Below are 6,439 nucleotides of genomic sequence, written 5' to 3'. Positions count from 1 at the left end.
TCTAAGTGCTCAAAAAATCAAGTTGCATGAAACTGTAGTTTAGCTTGTTTTTACCTGCCGTTGAGTCAGTCGGTTCCAACTCATATGTTGTTGTTAGGTGCCGTCTAGTGGGTTCTGACTCATAGCGACCCTATGCACAACAGAACGAAATACTGCCCAGTCCTGCGCCATCCTTACAATCGTTGTCATGCTTCAGCTCATTGTTGCAGCCACTGGGTCAATCCACCTCGTTGAGGGTCTTCCTCTTTTCCGCTGACCCCGTACGCTACCAAGCATGATGTCTTTCTCCAGGGACTGATCCCTCCTGACAACATGTCCAAAGTATGTAAGACGCAGTCTCGCCATCCTTGCCTCTGAGGAGCATTCTGGCCGCACTTCTTCCAAGACAGATTTGTTCATTCTTTTGGCAGTCCATGGTATAGTCAATATTCTTCGCCAACACCACAATTCAAAGGCATCAACTCTTCTTTAGTCTTCCTCATTCATTGTCCAGCTTTCACATGCATATGATGCGATTGAAAATACCATGGCTTGGGTCAGGCGCACCTCAGTCTTCAGGGTGACATCTTTGCTCTTCAACACTTTGAAGAGGTCCTTTGCAGCAGATTTGCCCAATGCAATGCGTCTTTTGATTTCTTGATGGCTGCTTCCATGGCTGTTGATTGTGGATCCAAGTAAAATGAAATCCTTGACAACTTCAATCTTTTCTCCGTTTATCACGATGTTGCTCATTGGTCCAGTTGTGAGGATTTTTGTTTTCTTTATGTTGAGGTGTAATCCATACTGAAGGCTGTGGTCTTTGAGCTTCATTACTAAGTGCTTCAAGTCCTCTTCACTTTCAGCAAGCAAGGTTGTGTCATCTGCATAACGCAAGTTGTTAACGAGTCTTCCTCCAATCCTGATGCCCCGTTCTTCTTCATATAGTCCAGCTTCTCAGATTATTTGTTCAGCATACAGATTACATAGGTATGGTGAAAGAATACAACCCTGACACACACCTTTCCTGACTTTAAACCAATCAGTATCCCCTTGTTCTGTCTGAACAACTGCCTCTTGATCTATGTAAAGGCTCCTCAGGAGCACAATTAAGTGTTCTGGAATTCCCATTCTTCACAGTGGTATCCATAGTTTGTTATGATCCACACAGTCGAATGCCTTTGCATAGTCAATAAAACACAGGTAAACATCCTTCTGGTATTCTCTGCTTTCAGCCAGGATCCATCTGACATCAGCAGTGATATCCCTGGTTCCACGTCCTCTTCTGAAACCGGCCTGAATTTCTGGCAGTTCCCTGTCGACATACCGCTGCAGCCGTTTTTGAATGATCCTCAGCAAAATTTTGCTTGTGTGTGATATTAATGATATTGTTCTATAATTTCCACATTCGGTTGGATCACCTTTCTTGGGGATAGGCATAAATATGGATCTCTTCCAGTCAGTTGGCCAGGAAGCTGTCTTCCATATTTCTTGGCATAGACGAGTGAGCACCTCCAGTGCTGCATCTGTTTGTTGGAACATCTATATTGATATTCCATCAATTCCTGGAGCCTTGTTTTTCGCCACTGCCTTCAGAGCAGCTTGGACTTCTTCCTTCAGTACCATCGGTTCCTGATCAGATGCCACCTCTTGAAATCGTTGAATATCGACTCATACTTTTTGGTATAATGACTCTGTGTATTCCTTCCATCTTCTTTTGATGCTTCCTGCGTCATTTAATATTTTCCCCATGGAATCCTTCACTATTGCAACTCGAGGCTTGAATTTTTTCTTCAGTTCTTTCAGCTTGAGAAACGCCGAGCGTGTTCTTCCCTTTTGGTTTTCCATCTCCAGCTCTTTGCACATGTCATTATAATACTTTACTTTGTCTTCTCGAGAGGCCCTTTGAAATCTTCTGTTCAGTTCTTTTACTTCATCAATTCTTCCTTTTGCTTTAGCTGCTCGATGCTCAAGAGCAAGTTTCAGAGTCTCCTCTGACATCCACCTTGGTCTTTTCTTTCTTTCCTGTCTTTTCAGTGACCTCTTGCTTTCTTCATAGATGATGTCCTTGATGTCATTCCACAACTCATCTGGTCTTCGGTCACTAGTGTTCAATGCGTCAAATCTATTCTTCAAAAAAAAAAAAAAATAGATGGTCTCTAAATTCAGGTGGGATATACTCAAGGTCATATTTTGGCTCTCGTGGACTTGCTCTGATTTTCTTCAGTTTCAGCTTGAACTTGCATATGAGCAATTGATGGTCTGTTCCACAGTCAGCCCCTGGCTTTGTCCTGGCTGATGATATTGAGCTTTTCCATCGTCTCTTTCCACAGATGTAGTCAATTTGATTTCTGTGTGTTCTATCTGGCAAGGTCCATGTGTATAGTCACCGTTTATGTTGGTGAAAGAAGGTATTTGCAATGAAGAAGTCATTGGTCTTGCAAAATTCTATCATTTGATCTCCGGCATTGTTTCTATCACCAAGGCCATATTTTCCAACTACTGATCCTTCTTTGTTTCCAACTTTCACATTCCAATCGCCGGTAATTATCAATGCATCTTGATTGCATGTTCGATCAATTTCAGACTGCAGCAGCTGATAAAAATCTTCTATTTCTTCGTCTTTGGCCGTAACGGTTGGTGCGTAAATTTGAGTAATAGTTGTATTAACTGGTCTTCCTTGTAGGCGTATGGATATTATCCTATCACTGACAGCGTTGTACTTCAGGATAGATCTTGAAACATTCTTTTTGATGATGAATGCAAACACCATTCCTCTTCGAGTTGTCATTCCCAGCATAGTAGACTACATGATTGTCTGATTCAAAATGGCCAGTACCAGTTCATTTCAGCTCACTAATCCCTAGGATATCAATGTTTATGCGTTCCATTTCATTTTTTACTATTTCCAATTTTCCTAGATTCATACTTCCTACATTCCAGGTTCTGATTATTAATGGATATTTGCAGCTGTTTCTTCTCATTTTGAGTCATGCCACATCAGCAAATGAAGGCCCCAAAAGCTTTACTCCAGCCACGTCATTAAGGTCAACTCTACTTTGAGGAGGCAGCTCTTCCCCAGTCATCTTTTGAGTGCCTTCCAACCTGGGGGGCTCATCTTCCAGCACTATATCAGACAATGTTCCGCTGCTATTCATAGGGTTTTCACTGGCTAATGCTTTTCAGAAGTAGACTGCTGGGTCCTTCTTCCTAGTCTGTCTTAGTCTGGAAGCTCAGCTGAAACCTGTCCTCCATGGGTGACCCTGCTGGTATCTGAATACCGGTGGCATAGCTTCCAGCATCACAGCAACACACAAGCCCCACAGTATGACAAACTGACGGACACATGGGGTCCGACTCATAGCGACCCTGTATACAACAGAACAAAACACTGCCTGCCGGTTCTACGCCGTCCTCACAATCATTGCTATGCTTGAGCCCATTGTTGCAGCCACTATGTCAATCCATCCCATTGAGGGTTTTCCTCTTTTTTGCTGGCCTTCCACTTTGCCAAGCATAACGTCCTTCTCCGGGGACTGGTCCCTCCTGTCAACATGTCCAAAGTATGTGAGACATAGTCTCACCATCTTTGCTTCTAAGGAGCGTTCTGGTTGTACTTCTTTTATTTACTTTTTTTTTTAATTTTTATTGTGCTTTAAGTGAAAGTTTATAAACCAAGTCAGTCTCTCATACAAAAACTTATATACACCTTGCTATATACACCTAGTCGCTCTCCCTCTAATGAGACAGCACACTCCTTCCCTCCACTCTCTCTGTTCCTGTTCATTTGGCCAGCTTCTGACTCCCTCTGCCCTCTCATCTCCTCTCCAGACAGAAGCTGCCCACATACTCTTATGTGTCTACTTGATCTGAGAAGCTCACTCTTCACCAGTATCATTTTCTATCCCATAAAAATCCTGTCCAATCCCTGTCTAAAAAGTTGGCTTTGGGAATGGTTCCTTGTCTTGGGCTAACAGAAGGTCTGGGGACCATGACCTCTGGGGTCCTTCCAGTCTCAGTCAGACCATTAAATCTGGTCTGTTTATGAGAATTTGAGGTCTGCATCCCACTGCTCTCCTGCTCCCTCAGGGCTTCTCTGTTGTGTTCCCTATTCAGGCAGTCATGGGCTGTAGCTGGGCACCATCTAGTTCTGGTCTCGGGCTGAAGTAGTCTCTGGTTTATGTAGCCCTTTCTGTCTCTTGGGCTCATAATTACCTTGTGTCTTCGGTGATCTTCCTTCTCTTCTGCTCCAGGGGGGTTGAGACCAATTGATGCACCTTAGATGGCCGCTTGCTAGCATTTAAGACCCCAGATCCCACTCTCCAAACTGAGATGCAGAATGTTTTCTTTATAGATTTTATTATGCCAATTGACTTATACATCCTCTGAAATCTGGTTGCACTTCTTACAAGACAGATTTGTTCGTTCTTTTGGCAGTCCGTGCTATATTCAGTATTCTTTGCCAACGCTATAATTCAAAGGCATCAATTCTTCTTCGGTTTTCCTTATTCATTGTCCAGCTTTCGTATGCATATGAATCTATTGAAAATACCATGGCTTGGGTCAGGTGCACCTTAGTCTTCAAACAGACATCTTTGCTTTTTAATACTTTAAAGAGGTCTTTTGCAGAAGATTTGCCTAATGTAATATGTCAATACACAGTATGTTAAGTTTAGCTTAACTAGTAAAAAATGTATGCCTTGAGTATTACCCTCTTTTAAGAACTATCTGTATGGGATCAAATTGATAACAGCAATTGGAAAGATTAGATAGGAACCTTAGGGGGCAGTGAATTATATTAATGGGGGAGGAACTACTCAGAAAAGGAGGATGAGAACAGTTGTACCACTCAAAGAATGTAATCAACGTCACTAAATGGTACATGTAGAAACTGTTGAATGGGTGTACGTTTTGCTGTGTATATTCTCAACAACAACAAAATATGTTTTTTTTAGAAATCATAGTTGCCTCTAGGTAGCAATCTGCCTGAGGGCAGGAACTCTGATTCACCAAGTTTGCCAGTGTGCTGGGCACATTTCATTGTTCACGTAACATTCATTGAATGAATCAATCCCTGGAATCCCTCCATTAGGCTTTATCTCTTCTGGTAAGCCTTGCCTGTTTTAGGCCTCTCTTGAAAACCCCTGAAAGGGTTAACACTCTGTTTCTTTTCCCCCTTCCAAGAGGACCTGGGGACCACCTAAAGGCCTGGGTACCAGGGGAGGAAAAGAGGCCATTTTCACAACAAAGACAAATTCCTAGTGTTACCAGCCCCTCCCTGGCTTGCTTGCACCCTCACACTGGACCTTCTCCTTTGCTCCAGGATGCTAGGGCAGCTGGTTGGACCCACTGCATCAGGAAGCCAATGAGGACTGAGATGGGCTGAGCTGCCCTTAGGGGTGGAGTGATGTAGTCAGGTTAGAATTAGGGAATGAATACTTTAGAGGAAAGGTTAGAATTTGGGCATTTGAATTAGAGTTTGGATGGGTTGGAGTTCAGATCCTGTAAATAACCACCAGAGAATTTCTGAGTGAAAGATGAAAAGCTATTAGTGACCAGATATGGTGGGGGCCATCATTTTGATCTGAAATTGAAAATGTTCTGCTCCAAGAACCTGTCTTCTTCATTACAGGAAACAAAGTTTTCTTTCCCCTGCCTAGCTCCGCAACAGGTCTGGGGTTTGCAGGTGACAGGTACCTGCTAAAGAAACCGGGAACATATAGGTGTAAAGGTGTAAAGTATAGCATTTAGTAGTCCCAAAGGAGTCTAAGCAGGAGAGACCAGGCTGTGAGCAACCTGATCAAGGCCCAACCCTGCCATAGCCCTGTGACTTTGATGGACCCACATAGCTCCCAGCCTCAGCTTCCTCATCAGGCAAATGGACCTCCAACCTCACAGGGCTTCTTGGAAAATCCCCAGTGACCATGGATGGGAAGGGTTTTGAAGTGAATATGTCCAGCAGAGTAAGCTGTTCCAAAGTGAAATAAGGCAAAGTCTGGGCGCTTTGCCCTCAGGGAATGCTGACGTCCTCCTTCCCTCCCAGAAAGCCCAGATTTTCCTGTCCTAGCCACACCTACCCTGGCTTTCCCCAGACCATTTCCAGCAGGAGCCTATGCCTCTGAACAGGAAGTGACACAAAACAACTCACCCAACAGCTTTCTGGGTTCCTGCTACTCCCCACCGCGCTCACACACCACACCAGCCAGACCTGGGGCTGCAGTCTGACTAACCCTCTGAGTCAAGCGGATAAAGTGAGTACTCAACAAATATGAATGAAGGAATAAGGGAACGGGTGAGTGAGTGGCTCCATGAATGGACAGCCACTCCTTTAGAGAATGAGACAGCTTCCTAATCCAGGATGCTGAGTGCTCCTAATGGAAACCATTTGGGACTTTCCCAGCGAGTGCTCCTTGAGGGAGCCACACCCTCTATCTTTCCTCAAGCCCATCTTCATTTTTCTTCC

Source organism: Loxodonta africana, chromosome 26 (assembly GCF_030014295.1).
Source record: "Loxodonta africana isolate mLoxAfr1 chromosome 26, mLoxAfr1.hap2, whole genome shotgun sequence".
NCBI lineage: Eukaryota > Metazoa > Chordata > Mammalia > Proboscidea > Elephantidae > Loxodonta > Loxodonta africana.
This window is presented reverse-complemented; position numbering follows the sequence as displayed.